Source organism: Sciurus vulgaris (genome assembly GCF_902686455.1).
Source record: "Sciurus vulgaris genome assembly, chromosome: 14".
NCBI classification, from domain to species: Eukaryota; Metazoa; Chordata; class Mammalia; order Rodentia; family Sciuridae; genus Sciurus; species Sciurus vulgaris.
In genome coordinates this window covers 31,138,168-31,157,260 of record NC_136475.1, presented here as the reverse complement: position 1 = coordinate 31,157,260, position 19,093 = coordinate 31,138,168, and the positions used below count along the sequence as shown (strand labels likewise).

Sequence of the window (19,093 nt, the reverse complement as noted above, 5' to 3'; positions counted from 1 at the left end):
AAGGATAAGAATCATATGGTTATTTCAATTGATACAGAAAAACATTCAACAAAATGCAACACCCCTTCATGCTCAAAACACTAGAAAAAATAGGGATAGTAGGAACCTTGTAAAGGCTATTTATGCTAATCCCATGGCCAACATCATTCTTGATGGAGAAAAACTGAAAGCATTCCCTTTAAAAAATGGAACGAGACAGGGATGCCCTCTTTCACCAGTTCCATTCAACATCGTCCTTGAAATACTAGCCAGAGCAATTAGACAGACTAAAGAAATTAAAGGGATACAAATAGGAAAAGAGGAACTTAAGCTGTCACTATTTGCTGATGACATGATTCTCTATTTAGAGGATCCAAAAAACTCCTCCAGAAAACTTCTAGACCTCATAAATGAATTCAGCAAAATAGCAGGATATAAAATCAACATGCACAAACCTAAAGCATTTTTAAACATAAGTGATGAAACATCTGAAAGGGGAATGAGGAAAATAACTCCATATGCAATAGCCTCAAAAAAAAAATAAAATACTTGGGAATCAATCTAACCAAAGAGGTGAAAGATATCTACAATGAAAATTACAAAACACTGAAGAAAGAAACTGAAGAAGACCTTAAAAGATGGAAAGATCTCCCATGTTCTTGGATAGGCAGAATTAATATTATCAAAATGGCCATACTTCCAAAGGACTATACAGATTTAATGCAATTCCAATTAAAATCCCTATGACATTTCTCATAGAAACAGAAAAAGCAATCACAAAATTCATCTGGAAGAACAAAAGATCCAGAATAGCCAAATCAATTCTGGGCAAGAAGAATGATGCAGGAGGTATCACTGTACCAGACCTTAAACTCTACTCTAGAGCAATACTAATGAAAATGGTGTGGTTTGGCACCAAAATAGACTGGTAGACCAATGGTACAGGATAGAAGACATGGAAACATACCCTCCTAAGTACAGTTATTTCATACTAGACAAAGGTGCCAAAAACTTACAATGGAGAAAAGATAGCCTCTTCAACAAATGGTGCTGGCAAAACTGGAAATCCATGTGCAGTAAAATGAAATTAAACCCCTATCTCTCACCCTGTACAAACTCAACTCAAAATGCATCAAGGATGTAGGGATTAGGCCTGAGACCCTTCACCAAACAGAAGAAAAAGTAGGCCTGAATCTCCATCACATTGGGTTAGGACCAGACTTCCTTAACAAGACCCCCATAGCGCAAGAAATAAAAGCAAGAATCAATAAATGGGATTGATTCAAACTAAAAAGTTTTTTCTCAGCACAGGAAACAATCAATAATGTGAAAAGAGAGCCTACAGAGTGGGAGAAAATCTTTTCCACACACACTTCAGACAGAGCACTCATCTCCAAAGTTTATAAAGAACTTAAAAAACTTTACACTCAAAATAAAAAGAACCCAATCAATAAATGGGCTGAGGAAATGGGCAGACACTTCACAGAAGAAGATACACAGGTGATCAACAAATATATGAAAAAGTGCTCATCATCCCTAGTAATTAGAGAAATGCAAATTAAAACCCCCTAAGATTTCATCTAACTCCAATTAGAATGGCTATTATCAAGAACACAAGCAATAATAAGTGTTGACATGGATGTGGGGAAAAAGGCATATTCATACATTGCTGGTAGAGTTGCAAATTGGTGCAACCACTCTGGAAAGCAGTATGGAGATTCCTCAGAAATCTTGGAATGGACTCACCATTTGACCCTGTTATCCCACTCCTCAGTTTATACCCAAAGGACTTAAAATTAGCAGACTACAGTGATGCAGTCACATCAATGTTCACAGCAGCTCAATTCACAATAGCTAGATTGTGGAACCAAACTAGATGCCCTTCAATAGATGAATGGATAAAGAAACTGAGGTATATATACACAATGGAATATTACTCAGCTGTAAAGAAGAATAAAATTATGGCATTTGCCGGTAAATGGAAGAAGTTGGAAAATATCATTCTAAGTGAAATAGGCCAAGCCCAAGAATCCAAAGGCCAAATGTTTTCTCTGATAAGTGCATGACAATATATAACCAGGGGGGAGTGATGACAAGAGAAGAATGAAGAAACTTTGGAAAGTGTAGAGGAAAATGAGGTGGAAGGGGGTGGAAGACAGAAAGATGGTAGAATGAAACAGACAGTATTACCCTATGTATATGTATGATTACATGAATGGTGTGAATCTACATTGTGTACAACCATAGAGATGAAAAGTTGTACCCCATTTGTGTACAATGAATCAAAATGCAGTCTGTAAAAATAAAAAAAGATTTTAATAAAAAAAAAAGAAAGGAAAAAAAATTATTTCAGATAAATAAATACTGAATTTGTCATCAGTAAATCCACATATGAGAAATGTTTTGTTGTTGTTTTGGGATTTGTCTGTTCATCTGGTACCAGGGATTGAAACCAGGGGTGCTTAGCCAATGAGCCACATCCAACCCACCCACCTTTTATTTATTTATTTTTTTGTGGTGCTGGGGATCTTGTGCCAGGTAAGCACTCAACCAACTGATCTATATCCCCAACCCTTTTTTTAATTTTGAGATAGGGTCTCATTGAGTTGCTTAGGGCCTCACTAAATTTTTGAGACTGGCCTTGAACTTGTGATACTCTTGCATCAGTGTTACATGTCACACGGATCACAGGAGTGTAGCCACCACACCCAGTTTACATATAAAAAATGTTAAAGGAAGTTCTTCAGTCTGAAGGTAAATTATACCATATGAAAATCCAAATCTACAGGGGAAAAAATGAAGAGAATCAAAAATGGCAAATAGTGAGGTGTGTTGGTGCACCTGAGAAAAGTGAAGCAGGAGGACCATGAGATCGAAGCCAGCCTGGGAAACTTAGGGTGATCCTAAGTTAGTCTAATAAAATAAAATAGTAAGTAGATGGGGATCCTGACATGGTAACATACACCTGTATATAATTCCAGCAACTTGGGAGGATAAAGCAGGAGAATTTCAAATTTGAGATGAGCCTCCACAACTTAGCCCTGTTTCAAAGTAAAAGCATAAAAAAGGGCTAAAGATGTAGCTTGGTGGTAGAGCAGCGCCTCTGGGTTCAATCCCCAAACCACCAAAAAAAAAAAAAAAAAAAAAAAAATGCAAAAATAGATGGGGAAAAGTTTTTTAATTCTGTTTTCTTTCTTTTCTTAGACTTTAAGACAACTGACTGACTAAATCAAAAATAATAATATCCATTAAATTGATATTAAATTTCAGGGATTTGTGGAAGTAAAGTGTCTAACTATATCCCCAACTTCCTATTTTTTCTCCCACTACCTAATCATCTCTAAAAAATAAAGAAGGCATTTAAAATTGGTCACCTAAGGATCTTCAGATGAACTGCAAAAAGATCATCAATCTTCTCTTTGGTTAGGAAGGAGTTTCACTCTCAGATTCTATCGTCTTGGAAGATTCCATCCTGTCTTCCAGGGCCTGGCCAATCTTCCCAGTTATGTTAGTTTTCCAAGTTCTTATTCATTCTCCAAAAGGGAGCCCACTGATTATATCCAGATAGCAGGCGTTGATAGCCTCTTCTCCTGATCCTCCAGGTTTGGCATCCTGTTCTTGGAATAATTTTCTCCTCTATTTGTCTGGTGAATTCTTATTCATCCTTCAGGTTTTAACTCAAACATCATTTTCCAGGGAATTCCTCACCACTCCTCTCTACCACGCTTCATGTTTGTGTCCCTGCCTGGGGGCCCTGCTCATTCTCTCAGTTTCCCAGACAAGACACCACCCTGGTCCTGCCTCAGAACCCTGAGGCTGAGTTCATGTGACCACTGACCATATGATCATTCATGGGATATCTACTGCTATGGTTTGGATATGGTTTGGGTATATCCCTCAAGGGATATGTTTCAATTTATTAAGAGGGTGGAAACTTAATCTATGGTATTTAGAAGTGGGACCTTTGGATGTGATTAGAATTAGATAAGGCCTTCAAGGTAGACTTCCCATGATTGAATACTTGGGGCAATATAAGAGAGAGAGACACACACACACATGCTCTCCTTGTCTCTTTCCATGGGGTATGTGTGAGAGACATATCCCATATGTCATGTTGGGACTCTGTCAGCAAGAAAACCATCACCAAATGAGACCCTCAGCCTTGGACTTCCAGAATTATGAGCCAAAACAAACCTCTTTTCCTTATAAAGTTACCTACCTTCAGGTATTTCATTATAGTAATGTAAAACTGAGTAACACACCTACCTGTGTAGTTATCACCTGCCTACTAGGATATTCATCTCTTTCCAGATACTTGGACCTTCATGATACTGATTGATATCTACTTTGAACTTCACATCACCTACTGTGGAATTTTTTCTGCCAGGGTCACCTTCAATTCAGTCTGTTCATCAAATCTACCCTTATTCTGTTCCATAATGCTGCCAGTAAATGCCATTTTATATCTGCACAAAATGAGTTTTGGGGAACACCCATACTTAGAGACAAAAGAAGGGAGGACATATTTGGGGCTAGCCTGGGTTGACAATCCCTCCTAGGTACTCCCATGGCATCTTCTTAGCATGTATGACATCTGATTGTAATTGGTTATAATCTCTTCTCCATTGTAACCCCAATGCCCAGCCCAATATGTTGTCGATATTACATAATAAATAAATAACTGAAGAGTCAGGAAGGATGCAAAGGGAATGAATGTACTAAAGCAAAAGGAAGTTTCAAGAAAGTATTAAATGTTCTGTTCTTGGCCCTGTGTGTTAGGGGAAGTTGATGGTCACCTGAGAGTCTGAGTGAGTGTCCACCCATTCCTGATGCTAAAGGACACTTTGCCGTCATTCCTGCCTAAGAGTTTCAGTGATGGTTCTTTTTTGCAACAAAACATACTATATGATGAGATAAGTGGTATCACTGCCATACAGGCCTGGGAGTAATCAGATAACGTGCTCTTGGTAGGTTCTGTTCAATTATCCAAGTGTACTTGACATTCACCTGAAATTCAGTGATTCATAGTTCTGGTATGACTGATTTCAAGGTGTCAAGTATATCGATTATGTCAAGTATATCAACAGACTCTTAAAATGAAGTGAATTTACACTGATCTTAATGCAGATTTCCATGTTCCACCCAGACACATTTACTAGGAATCCCTGTGGTTGGGCCTAGAAATTTTCCCTGTATAATAAAGATTCTCAGATGGCTCTCATACAGTGCTTAGAAATTGTTCTGTTCACTCTCTCTCACTTTCCAGATGAGTAACTGAGCCAGGATGGCAATGACTTGCCTAAGGTCACATGGTGCCAAGATTAAGGCCAAAATCCAGGGCCCCTAATTCTAATTCTAGTGCTCCCTCAACTGCACCTCACTGCCTTGGAATTCCCAGACCCTCACACCTGGCTCTTAGGAAACTGAACAAGGTTTAATTATAGCACATCCTGCTCTACCTGACCTTGCTCTGCTCTCCATGCCAGGGGAGGAGAGGGCAGCAGGTGTCCAGTGTGATCAGTGAGGAGGGGCTCCTCTCAGCAAAGTGGCTGGATTGCAGGCTGGGGCACAAGCCACTGCCCCAGTGGTCTGCTGGAAGCCCAGCACCCAACAGCTTCGCTCCACTTCTCCCACCCCATTTACCCACAAATCCGCCCCAGCTCTTCCCAAAGATGAGATAAAAAGGAGAGAGAGCTATGCAAGTGTCTCCTTGAAACAGATGATTCGAACAAAGGAACCTAGAGGTTGTGAGTGGAAAGGCTGCCTGGGCCGTTTCCATGGCAATAGCTCCATCCCTGCCCTAGCAGCTACGTGCTGCCTGACATGTACGCTCTCTGCCAGGTCCCTGGAGGGCACTGCTGTCTCTTGCTTGCTCAGGGTTCAGGAGTGAGATGTTAATCTGAGGATTCAGACAATAATATCCAAAGGCAACCATGGGACCTTGAACCAGCTGGAGCTGAAGGCTCCTGCCTGTGAGCCCTCAAGGGAGGGGCCTCTGCATTCCTCCCCCCACGCCAGGGCCACTGCTAGTGCCCTAGCTCAGATACTGTCCCAAGAATACCTGAATGAAGGAGGATCTCCCCCAAACTGCAGTAAGCTCCTCTGCTGCTGGAGGTGAGGAGAGCAGATCCTGTGGAGGGGAAGAAAGGCAAGCCCTTCCCAATGACCAAGGGCACACATTTATCTTCAGATGGCTTCACAGAGGTCCCTCTTTATGCCTTCCACGCCCAAGATCCCCTGGCCTGCTGGCTCCTTTGAGCTGCAAAGCACTGGCACTAAGGTGCCATTCACAGAGTGTTAACCTATCTCCCAGGGTCCTGTGCACCTCCCGCTACGGGAGTTCCTACCCACACTCTCCACAGCACACCACCACATTTTGGGAGAGAGGTAGGCAGCCTTGGATCCCTAAGAAAGAGATTCAAGCTCAACTGATGAAAGTCATGCAAAGAGGCTACGTGGAGTCCAGCAGGTGGTTTGTCACATAGCCTGGAGCATATTTAAAAGAACACATCCTCAACCTCTTCTTCCTTTGAGGGCAGGTGTTATATTTGGAAATGGCAAAAACAAGCCTCCTGAGACCCAAGTAGGTAAATAAGCTGGATAATGCCATGTGGGACAAGAGCCTTCTGAGAACCAGCATCAATAAAGTGGTTAAGATGGTTAAGACTGAGACGGGGCTCTCCCTTGTTTGTTTTGGGCTTTTTGGTTGTTTGCTGTTTTTGTGTTGCAGAATCAGTTGATTTTTTTTTTCAGTGCTAGGTGTAGAACTTAGAGCCTCCTGCATGTGAGGCAAGTTCCCTACGACTGAGCCACACCCCCAGCCCAATTGAGTAATTTGAGAACTATCCTTGGAGCGCATCCCACAATCAGGTACCCACTCAGGCATGGGGATCCCTGCCCTGGAGGCGGGAGGGGGGTCTCAATCCACTGGAGAGAAAAATAGGCAACCCACAAGACATACTGCTTACCCTCCCCCCACATAGCTCAACACACTTGGACCCCCTGGAGCCCCCCTCCCCCACTTCCTTCCCTTTGTCACTTTCTTCTGGCCTTCTGCTTAGTTGCTGAACATGGCTAGAAAAGACTTCTCAACCAGGTAGACCGCCAGGGCTACAGCTGAGGGGTCTCCTCCCTACACCCCTCCCCACACCCTCCACCCTTCCCTGCCAGCTCTTATCTTCTGAGCTTGCTGGCTTTCCCATGACAGCTACTTTACATTTTAACCCTGTCCTTATGCCCACGAGGCCATCATCTCCTCTCTCACTAGCAGCAGATAATTTAATATTTTCCTGAGAAAATAGAAGTTGGGGCTAGGCATGGTGCTACATGCCTGTAATCCCAGCAGCTCGGGAGGCTGCAGCAGGAGGATCCTGAGTTCAAAGCCAGCCTCAGCAACTTAGCAAGGTCCTAAGCATCTCAGCAAGACCCTGTCTGTAAATAAAGTACAAAAAAAGGGCTGAGGATGTGGTTTCGTGGCTAAGTGCTCCTGGGTTCAATCCCCAGTACCAAAAGAAAAAAAAAAGAAAAGAAAAAGAAAAAACAAAGGAAATAGAGGCCAAGAGGAAAACCACCTGGGCCCCCAGTTTCATCTCTCCGGGGATTGATCCTTCCTGTGCCCCTACCTCTCAGGGACAGGGGCCAGTCTTCTGCCCAGAGCCAATGCCTCCCCTTCTGGGCCAATCTTCATTCCTGCCCTTCTCCCCAGAGAACTGGCTCCATCAACTTTTTCCTTCCTGCTGATTTTATCTCTACATCACATAAACATACACATGTGATCCCCTGATGTTTACAAACAAGCCTAGGGCCACAGCCACAATAAGCCCTTCACCCTCTGTCCCCTCATATATCACTCTCTCCCTTCCCAGTGAAACTGTCTTTAAAGAAAAAAAATAATCCATTTGGAGAGGAAACATGCACAGAATTTTTAAAATTATAATAATAATAATATGAAAAAAGCACACAGTGTAAATGTCTTCTTTGTAGCCCAGGCCCCTTCCTTGACTGGTAAGCAACTTAGCTCATCAGTTTCTTACGAAAATTATATCTATTGTATCTTCCTTCTCTTCTCTGTCACTTGCTGTTTTCAGAGTGCCAATCATTCCATAAAAGCATATACAGATGCTGCGGGTTTTTTTCGCAGGTTCACACAATGGACATATCAATATTTCACAAGTCTTTGATTAGTGGATGTTTGTATCTCCCTTTTACTATTTCAAATAATTGCAGTTAATAACTCTATACAAATTATTTTCTATATCAATATGATTATAGGATAAATTACTAGATGTGGCATTGTGGGATCAAATTGTGCATGCATTTGAATTTTCTTTTTCTTTTTTCTTTTTTTTTTTGTACTAAGGATCAAACCCAGAGATGCTTAACCACTGAGCTTCATCCCCAGCCCTTTTTATTATTATTTTTTTAAATTTTGAAACAGAGTCTTGTTAAGTTGCTTAGAACCTCACTAAGTTGCTGAGGCTGGCTTTGAACTTGGAATTCTCCTGCCTCAGCCTCCTGAGCCACTGGGATTATAGGCATGTGCCACCATGATTGGTGAATTTGAGATTTTGAATGAGACTACCAAATAGGCGCATGCTAGAAAATATACCAATCTGTACTCCCACCAGCAGAGAATGAATGGCTCTTACCAACAATTGAGTTACCCAATGTTTTCTAAATCTCCTCAGTCAACCTAAATGAAAATGACATTTTAGTGTAAATGCATTTTTTCTCTTACAGTAAGTGAGAATGGGCTTTTTCCTATGTTTAATAAACATTCCTATTTTCTTTTCAGTAAACTGTTCAGATCTTTTACCCATCTTTACTTCAGGTTGTTTTTTTTTTTCTTATTGATTTGTGTGAGCTCTTTATATATGAATGAATTTTTATGATGAGTGGCCTTGTTTTTTTCTAATCTGTTGTTTACATTTGGATAGTACCTATGATGGTTTTTTTATAATATGATTTTTTTTGGGGGGTGCTGGGGATCAAACCCAGGGCCTTGCGCTTACAAGGCAAGCACTCTACTGACTGAGCTATCTCCCCAGCCGCATAATATGATTTTTTAAGTTGTGATAAAATATAACTTGAAATGTATTCCCCTCCTTTTTGTTGTTATTGCTGTTCTGTTTTTTGAGGTGCTAGAGATTCAACCCAGGGCTTCATACACACTAGACAAGTGCTACCACTGAGTTACATCCTCAGCCTAAAATATACCATTTTTACCATTTTGAGTATACAGTTCAATGGCATGAAATACAGTCACTATCGTGCAACCATCAGCACCATCCAGCTCCTGAAGGTTTCATCTTCCTAAATGGAAACTATGTTGAAACTATTAAGCAATAATTCCCCACTACTAAATTTTTTTATTAATAAATAATTTTTTGTGAACTATTACTACAAAGAACTTCAGCAAGAAGGGAAATAAGTTTATGATCTTTGAGTAAACATTTTTAGCATAACAGTCTGTGACCAGATATTGAGAAAGATCAAGCTTATGAACACCATTGTTCTCTATCAACTGCAATACACTCAAAATAGGATAATGGAAATACATGTTCTTAAAGCATTTCCACAGGAAATGTTCATATTTTGTGACATTCTAAATCACTCAGCAATTATATATGCTACATTAACTAAAACACAGGTATTCCTTATTGCACATTTCAAAGTTGGAAGGATACTACTTTAGCTTAAGAGGTGATCATTATTTAGAGGGGGAAATGCTAGTTTTGAATTTTTTGACTCAAAAATGCATACTTCCAAGGCAGCTTAGTTCTAAAAACAAACCCTTAAAACTTTTGAATTTCAAAGCCAATAATCCCTTAACACAATGAATAGTGCACTGTCGCTGGCTCTTTGCAGTACAAAATCCGTGGATATTTGTCACCGCTTGCAGCAACAATTTGCATGGGTCTTATGGGTGGTGGACTGGAAACTGAGCTACTTCTATCTTTTTCTTTAGTGCACTGCTTACTTGTTTGTTTATAGAGGATAGAAGAAATGAGGTTTACTTGCTTTGAGAGGAGAGAGAGAGAGAGACTTTGCTTAAGAGAGACTTTGAGAGAAGGACAGGCTTTGCTTAGAGCTTAGAGGAAGAGAGACTTGCTACGCCTCACTTAAGGTCTGCTGCTTCCCACTGGTGCGTCCTGCATCCTGTGAACTAAGGGTGCGTCTACCTAAGGTGCTTTAGTGATGCGTCTCAGTTCTCCGCTCTGTGATCTGCCTTCCGCCGCTGCCCCTACTCGCTGCTTCTATCGGCTAGCCACTTCTTCTTCCTAGCTGCCGTTCCGCTGTCTTTTCTTTCTTCTTGCCCTATTCCTGCTAGCTGCTGTTGCTTCTCCCTACTAGCTGCTGCGCCGCCTCTTTCTGCTAGTTGCTGCTGCGTTTCTTTCTACTAGCTGCTGCCATCTGCTTCCTTTCTTCTGGCTGCTGCTGTGTGCCCTACTAGCTGCTGTTTCTTCTTCTAGCTGCTGCTGTGTATTAGCTGCTGAGTTTCGCTGTCTCGCTCTGCCTACACTTATATCACCTCCAGGAGGCGGAGAGCAGGGCCACACCTCTTAGGCAAAGATTAGCAAGACGCTAGATGTCCGAGCAGGCACAATTAGGAGTGCTTGAGAACACATGCGCATACATTGTGTGCGTGGATGATAAATCACCTGAGTGAGCTTATGTCAATTAACTTCCTCGCTGCCGATGTGATCAGGCGCCGCCCTGGCACAGTCAACATGGCACAGCCCCCAACAGTGCACAGTCCACATTCTGCCTAAGTGTCAGAGGTCATGGTTACAGGCTCTGTTTTAAAGCCTGCGAACAGTCCTGGCTACTGCTCTGAGAAGCAGATGAAGGCTCATCTCTCGAGCCTGAAGGTGTCAAGTCTCTTGCAGCAGGTGATGGTGAGTAGTCTCGGGGACCATGGGTTGGGTGTGGTAATCGGGTACCAGTACTGAAGTACTCTCTTGGACCAAATGAACCTGAAGGTCTAAATGGTGTGGGTCCTGGTAAAACTTCCCAAGGGTGAAGAGGCAGATCCCGTTTTCCAGGTGGAACACCTGGTGCATATTCTCTTAAGCCTAGTGGTGGACGCACACCAGGACCAAATGATGGAGGAAGTGGCCGAGGCCCAAAAGGCCCACCAAGCTGAAGTGGCTGTCCATACCAAACAGGTGGTGGTAGAGGCCCTCCCACAGGGGAGCCCATTAGAGATACCCCTGGGAAAGGAGGAGGCCCTTTTGTAGCCATATTAACCTTGCCCTCATCCATCACCTTGGCTGGAGAAGATCTTCTGGAGCTGCTGTTCACAGGAGCTGGACCACATCCTGGTTCAGAGGCAAAGGGTTTCCCAGATGCCTCAGAAGACCATCGAGGATGAGGTAAAGGTCCATCCATTGACCCAAATTCACTTCTAGGTATATCTCTTTGATTAAGAGTAGCAGAGACAGGTCTCCCAGCTGGCTCTGCTGTCAGTGGAGGGGAACATTCTCCACCACTCGTAGGGGATGGGCCAAAAGAGTCATTCTGGCTCAGTGGACTTCTCCAAGGAGGGTTTTGTGTATTTGGTCTTCCCGGCATTAGTTTTACAATCACAGGTTCATCTTGCTGCATTGCCATCTTTTGGGTCATTTCCAATAATTTGTGTCTCAAATTAGCAGCTTCCCTTTTCTCGTCAGCTATAGCTCTTTCTGCAGCACGAGCTTTGAGCCAGTTATCATAAGTTTTCTTCTCATGAGTAGCAATCTGATTTTTAAATGAGCGCTCTGTTTTCTGTAATTCTTCCTCCATTTCTTCAATTCTTCACTTGTAAGTTTTAACTTTCTCTGCAGCCAAAACCACCTTTTCATCTGCAGCTGACAGCCGCTGTTCTCTTTCTTGTCTCTCATACTCTTCTTGACTCGGTTGCTTTTGTAGAGCCATCTGCTTCTGCTGGTACAGTTCATTTAAAATCTCCACTTTCTGCCTCAGAGCTTTGCACTCCTCTTCCAGCCCAGCTTTAGCAGACTGTAGTGAATTGCGGTCATCTTCTAATTTCTTTATTTGGTCTTCTAGGTTACATTTTGTGGACATCGAGGCTCTTAGCTTAAGTTGTAAAAGTTTTAGATCCTCTTCAACTACTGATAACGCAGTTTGTGTCCAAGAGACATCCATCAGCTGCTTACTTTGATTTTTCACCTTCGCACTCTGTTCACCTCCTACTTCTCCACTGGTTAATTCATCTGACTCATCTCCTTTATTTTGACTCTCAGATTCCGATTCACACTCTATCCAAGTCAACTGTGTAATACAATTAGTCAAAGCATTAATATTATCATCTTTGTGAGTAAAAGCTACTTCTAAATCTTTCTGGGACTTCTCAAATGATTTTATTTGCTCACTGAGCTCAGCATGTGATTTACTCCCGTCTTCGATTTCCTGCTGCAACTGCTCTTTCTTCTTCTTAAGGTGAGTATTTTCTTCCTGAACCTGATGGCATTCAGATTTCACCTTCTCTTCACTAAGCTTAGCTTCATCAAGAGCAATTTGAACCTCTGAAAATTCTGAAGCATTCTCTGAAATAACATCCTTTAACTTCTCTGTAGATTTCTTGTTTTCTAATATCAAGTCCTGATTCTTGACATTCTGTTCTCTCAGATTCTAACATAACGTGAAGACTTTTAGCTCTGTCATCAAGACTCTCATTAGCTTCTTCAAGTAGCTTGATTTTACCCTTATATTTAATTGCTTCATCAGAGAGAATCATATTTTGTTTCTTGGTTTCTTGAACATGTTTCTTTGATTCCTTGATCTTCTGTTCATAATTTGACAAGCTTTGCACCAGTTCTTCATTTTCTTTCATGATATCCTTTAATTTTTTTCAGAAACTTGCTGTTCAGTAACTTGATATACTCCATCTTTTACCACAAGAATAGTTCTCCAGAAGAAAATGGCAAATGAAACAATTCCCGAGAAGACAGTGAGAAGTACAGGCTTCCATGTAGTCCATAAAAATCAGGCCCAGGCTGAACATCACTGGGCAATGTGGCAACTAGCTCCTCAAAATTCTCCAATAGCTTCTTCGAGAGATACCATCCTGGCAGTGTCATATTTCTTGTTTGCCTGCAGTGTCTTCAAGTATAATGAGTCTAAATACTTTAAATTGAGCATATATTTCCTTTTGGAATAGGCCTTCTGACATCATATTGTCTGACACTTGACTAGAATCCCTCTGTATAATACTTCTCTCATAGATAACCCGGTTTTTATGATTAAAAAAATTATGTAAGACAAAAAAATATATGATAAAACTAATTAATTTTATGGCTACAAATAAAACCATGAGGATAATGAATAATACAAATAATGAACTATTTCTCTAAGGTTTTAAATGATATTTCCATTCTACTCTTATATAAACAAAGACAAATGACAAGTAATTCCAGACAACTCTAGAAAACTGGCTTAGGTAAACTACGCTGAATTTAACTTCCTTCTATAAAACTCAATGTCTAATTCTAAATGTCTGCTCAAAGGGCGTGTATCAAACACCAGCCTCCCTCCACTATTCTACACCGCCCTCCTCAAGTATCCGAGATAACTCTCATTCTGGCCCCATTTCCCAACAGTCTCCATAGGGACCAGACCTATTGTGACGTTAGCTGCATTTAGGAACGTAACAAGGGGCTTGTCACCTCTCAGTATTCCGTTAAGAAGTGCAATGAGGAAAGCTTCAAGGACACTCTCACCCGCCTTGCTTAACAGTGCAGTCCCGTTCTGCCTGCCTGGGGCCCGACACACTCCATTCTCCGACGCAGCCGCAGTCAGTGCAGCCACTCCGCTCAGAACTCAGCCACCCGCCCGCCACAGCGGGGGTCCCTCCCTATGAGGGCTGCGTAGAGCACCTATAGGGGTCCCAGAAGCTCCGGGTCCCCCGGGGAAGCGGCGACAGAAGGCACGGTGGCAGGTACTGAGTCCACTGTGTACGGACAGCTGAGCCGAGAGGATGCTTCCCTGCTGAAGGGCACAGGACCCAGACCTCCTCGACCGGCTCCTTCTTCCGAAGGACCCAGGACAGGCGGGGGTACTGGGAATGACCCTCGCCTTCCCCCGCCGCTGGCGCTTCCCGCCACCCCCCTACTAAATTTATCAGCTGTTTCTTTAGAACTTTTAAGTTTCATAACATACAAAGAGAGCTTTCTACTTTTCCTGATTTTGTTTTAACCTATCCATTTTTCTTTTGATCAGCACCTTTCAGTCCTGGTTTTATTTTACTCATCTATCAGGGATGCTATTTTTTTTTTTTTTTTTTTTTTTTTTTTTTTTTTTTTTTTTTTGGTACGAGGGATTGAACCCAGGAGTGATTAACCACTGAATCGCATCCTCAGCCCGTTTTATAAATATTTTGTTTAGAGAAAGGGTCTCGCTGAGTTGCTAAGTGCCTCACTAAATTGCTGAGACTGGTTTTGAATTTGCAATGCTGCTGCCTCAGCCTCCTGAGGCGCTGGGATTACAGGTGTGCCTCTCCTTGTCCTGCTTGATCAGAGATGCTTTTAAAAAATACCAGGGCCTACTTTCCTTTGGAGGGATTCTGCTTGGAATAAATGGATAATCTTAAAGTTTTATTTATTTATTTACTTATTTATTTATGGTATTGAGGATTGAGTTCAGGGGTGCTTTGCCACTGAACTACATCCTCAGCCCACTACATTTTTCATTTTGAGACTGGGTTTTTCTGAGTTACTGAGAATGACCTCCAATTTGTGATACTCCTGCCTAAACCTCCCAAATCACTGGGATAACAGGCATGCACCACAACACCCAACTTAAATTGCTAATTCTTTTTTTTTATTGTAAACAACTGGGATACATGTTGTTTCTCTGTTTGTACATGGCATAAAGGCATACCATTTGTGTAATCATAAATTTACATAGAGTATTGTTGTTTGATTCATTCCATTATTTTTCCCTTCCCCCCACCCCTCCCACCCCTTTTCCCTCTATACAGTCCTTCCTTCCTCCATTCTTGCCCCCCTCCCTAACCCTAACTCTAACCCTAACACTAACCCTTCCCTCCCCCCATTATGTGTCATCATCCACTTATTAGCGATATCATTCGTCCTTTGGCTTTTTGAGATTGGCTTATCTCACTTAGCATGATATTCTCCAATTTCATCCATTTACCTGCAAATGCCATAATTTTATCATTCTTTATGGCTGAGTAATATTCCATTGTATATATATACCACAGTTTCTTTATCCATTCATCAATTGAAGGACATCTAGGTTGGTTCCACAGTCTGGCTATTGTGAATTGAGCAGCTATGAACATTGATGTGGCTGTATCTCTGTAGTATGCTGATTTTAAGTCCTTTGGGTGTAGGCCAAGGAGTGGGATAGCTGGGTCAAATGGTGGTTCCATTCCAAGTTTTCTAAGGAATCTCCACACTGCTTTCCAGAGTGGCTGCACTAATTTGCAGCCCCACCAGCAATGTATGAGTGTACCTTTCTCCCCACATCCTCGCCAACACCTGTTGTTGCTTGTATTCTTGATAATCAACATTCTAATTGGGGTGAGATGGAATCTTAGGGTGGTTTTGATTTGCATTTCTCTTATTACTAGAGATGTTGAACATTTTTCCATATGTTTGTTGATTGTTTGTAGACTTCTTCTGTGAACTGTATATTCATTTCCTTAGCCCATTTGTCGATTGCATTGGTTGTATTCTTGGTGTAGAGATTTTTGAGTTCTTTATAGATTCTGGAGATTAGTGCTCTATCTGAAGTATGATTGGCAAAGATTTCCTCCCACTCTGTAGGCTCTTTCTTCGCATTGCTGATAGTTTCCTTTGCTGAGAGAAAGCTTTTTAGTTTGAATCTATCCTAGTTATTGATCCTTGCTTTTATTTCTTGTGCTATGGGAGTCCTATTAAGGAAGTCTGGTCCTAAGCCGACATGTTGAAGATCTGGACCTACTTTTTCTTCTATAATCTGCAGGGTCTCTGGTCTGATTCCGAGGTCCTTAATCCATTTCGAGTTTAGTTTTGTGCATGGTGAGAGATATGGGTTTAGTTTCATTCTGTTGCATATGGATTTCCAATTCTCCCAGCACCATTTGTTGAACAGGCTATCTTTTCTCCATTGCATATTTTTGGCCCCTTTGTCTAGTATGAGAAAATTGTATTTATTTGGGTTTGTGTCCGTGTCCTCTATTCTGTACCATTGATCTACCTTTCTATTTTGGTACCAATACCATGCCGTTTTTGTTACTATTGCTTTGTAGTAGAGTTGAAGATCTGATATTGCAATATCCCCTGTTTCACTCTTCCTGCTAAGGATTGCTTTAGCTATTCTGGGTTTCTTATTCTTCCAGATGAATTTCATAATTGCTTGCTCTATTTCTGTAAGGTACGTCATTGGGATTTTAATTGGAATTGCATTGAATCTGTATAGCACTTTAGGTAGTATGGCCATTTTGACAATATTAATTCTGCCTATCCAAGAACATGGGAGATCTTTCCATCTTCTAAGGTTTTCTTTAATTTCTTTCTTTAGTGTTCTATAGTTCTCATTGTAGAGGTCTTTCACCTCTTTTGTGAGATTGATCCCCAAGTATTTTATTTTTTTTGAGGCTATTGTGAATGGGGTAGTTTTCCTAATTTCTCTTTCTGAAGATTCGTCACTTATGTATAAAAATGCATTGGATTTATGAGCATTGATCTTGTAACCTGCTACTTTACTGAATTCACTTATGAGTTCTAAGAGTTTTCTGGTGGAATTTCCAGGTTCCTCTAAATATATAATCATGTCATCAGCGAACAGGGATAGTTTGAGTTCTTCTTTTCCAATTCGTATCCCTTTAATTTCTTTGGTTTGTCTAATTGCTCTGGCTAGAGTCTCAAGAACGATGTTGAATAGAAGTGGTGAAAGAGGGCATCCCTGCCTTGTTCCAGATTTTAGGGGGAATGCTTTCAGTCTTTCACCATTTAGAATGATATTAGCCATGGGCTTAGCATAAATGGCCTTTACAATGTTAAAGAATGTTCCCACTATCCCTATTTTTTCTAGTGTTTTGAGCATGTAGGGGTGCTGTATTTTATCAAATGCTTTTTCTGCATCTATTGAAATAATCATGTGATTCTTGACTTTAACTCTGTTGATATGGGGAATTACATTTATTGATTTCCTGATGTTGAACCAACCTTGCATCCCTGGGATGAAACCCACTTGATCATGGTGCACTATCTTTTTAATATGTTTTTGTATGCGATTTGCTAAAATTTTGTTGAGAATCTTCGCGTCGATGTTCATTAAGGATATTGGTCTGAAATTTTCTTTCCTTGATGAGTTTCTGTCTGGTTTAGGTATCAGGGTGGTATTGGCTTCATAGAATGAGTTTGGGAGGGTTCCCTCCTCTTCTATTTTATGGAATACTTTGAGAAGTATTGGAATGAGCTCTTCTTCAAAGGTTTTGTAGAACTCGGCTGAGAACCCATCTGGTCCCGGACTTTTCTTTGTTGGTAGGCTTTTGATGACTTCTATCTCATTACTTGAAATTGGTCTATTTAAATTGTGTATGTCCTCCTCATTCAGTTTAGGCAATTCATATGTCTCTAGAAACCTGTTGATATCTTCAAAATTTTCTATTTTGTTGGAGTATAGATTTTCAAAATAGCTTCTAATTATGTTTTGTATTTCAATCCCGTCTGTTGTGATATTTCCTTGTTTATTCCGAATTTTAGTGATTTGGGTTTTCTCTCGTCTTCTCTTTGTTAGTGTGGCTAAAGGTTTATCAATTTTGTTTATTTTTTCGAAGAACCAACTATTTATTTTGTCAATTTTTTTGTATTGTTTCTTTTGTTTCAATTCGTTGATTTCAGCTCTGAGTTTAACTATTTCTTGTCTTCTACTACTTTTGGAGTTGGTCTGCTCTTCTTTTTCTAAGGCTTTAAGCTGTAGTGTTAGGTTGTTTTTGTTAAGTTTTACTTCTTTTATTGAATGGGCTCCATGAAATAAATTTCCCTCTAAGTACTGCTTTCATAGTGTCCCAGAGATTTTGATATGATGTTTCTTTGTTCTCATTTACCTCTAAGAATTTTTTAATTTCCTTCCTAATATCTTCTGTTATCCATTCATCATATAATAGCATATTGTTTAATCTCCAGATGTTGGAATAGTTTGTTTTTTACTCTTTCATTTATTTCTAACTTCAATCCATTCTGATCTGATAGAATACAAGGTAGTGTCTCTATCTTCTTGTATTTGCTACCATTAGCTTTGTGATATAATATATGGTCTATTTCAGAGAAGGATCCATGTGCTGCTGAGAAGAAAGTGTATTTGCTCTTGGTTGGATGGTATATTCTATAAATGTCTGTTAAGTCTAAATTATTGATTGTGTTATTGAGATCTATGGTTTCTTTGTTCAATTTTTGTTTGGAAGATCTGTCCAGTGGTGAGAGAGGTGTGTTAAAATCACCTAGTATTATTGTGTTATGTTCTATTTGGTTTCTGAAATTGAGATGGATTTGTTTGACATACATGGATGAGCCACTGTTTGGGGCATAGATGTTTATGATTGTTATATCTTGCTGATTTATGCTTCGCTTAAGTAATATGAAATGTCCTTCTTTATCCCTTCTGACTAACTTTGGCTTGAAGTCCACATTATCTGAAATGAGTATGGATACTCCAGCTTTTTTTGCTGAGTCCATGTGCATGGTATGTTTTTCCCCATCCTTTCACCTTTAGTCTATGGGTATCTTTTTCTATGAGGTGAGTCTCCTGTAGGCAACATATTGTTGAATCTTTCTTTGTAATCCAATCTGCCAGTCTATGTCTTTTGATTGATGAATTCAGGCCATTAACATTCAGGGTTATTATTGAGATATGATTTGGTTTCCCGGTCATTTGGTTCATTTTTTAAATTTTATTTATTTATTTTTTTGACATGACTTGGTTCCTCCTTTATTTGACAATTCCTTTAGGATAATTCCTCCCTTTGCTGATTGGCTTCTCTGTTTTTCATCTCTTCCTCATGGAATATTTTGCTGAGAATGCTCTGTAATGCCGGCTTTCTTTTTGTAAATTCTTTTAGCTTTTGTTTATCATGGAAGGATTTTATTTCATCGTCAAATTTGAA

The 19,093-nt window shown here is 40.6% G+C and overlaps 1 pseudogene across 1 annotated transcript; it reads right to left on the bottom strand.

The window, feature by feature from the left end:
* Positions 1-10,729: 10,729 nt before the first annotated feature.
* Positions 10,730-14,132, bottom strand: LOC306644528 (transport and Golgi organization protein 1 homolog; annotated as a pseudogene). The gene is made up of 2 exons: positions 13,809-14,132; positions 10,730-13,010 (listed from the first exon to the last, which is right to left on the bottom strand). The product of its transcript is annotated as a transport and Golgi organization protein 1 homolog (transcript).
* Positions 14,133-19,093: the final 4,961 nt, after the last annotated feature.